The following is a 393-nucleotide window of genomic DNA, read 5'->3' as shown; positions in this document are numbered from 1 at the left end:
TTTGGAGTTTGAAAAATAAACTTGATGAATTGAGTCTCTGTGTCCTCAGACCTTTCAGCTACTCACACCATACTAGTACTGTGAAGTAGTGCTACTACTACAGTAATCGTGCTTTACAGTAGTACTAGTACTACAATATTAGTACTCTGTCTACTCTGAGTAATCTGTGTACTCTCAGTACTCTGTACTCAGACTACTCTGTGTACGCTGTACTCTCTGTACTCTGTGTACTCTGTACTCTGTGTACTCTGTATTCTGTGTACTCTATGTACTCTGTACTCTGTGTACTCTTTGTACTCTGTGTACTCTGTACTCTGTGTACTCTGTACTCTGTGTACTCTGTATTCTGTGTACTCTGTACTCTTTGTACTCTGTGTACTCTGTACTCTGTGT

The sequence above is a fragment of the Periophthalmus magnuspinnatus genome, chromosome 4, assembly GCF_009829125.3.
Source record: "Periophthalmus magnuspinnatus isolate fPerMag1 chromosome 4, fPerMag1.2.pri, whole genome shotgun sequence".
NCBI lineage: Eukaryota > Metazoa > Chordata > Actinopteri > Gobiiformes > Gobiidae > Periophthalmus > Periophthalmus magnuspinnatus.
This window is presented reverse-complemented; position numbering follows the sequence as displayed.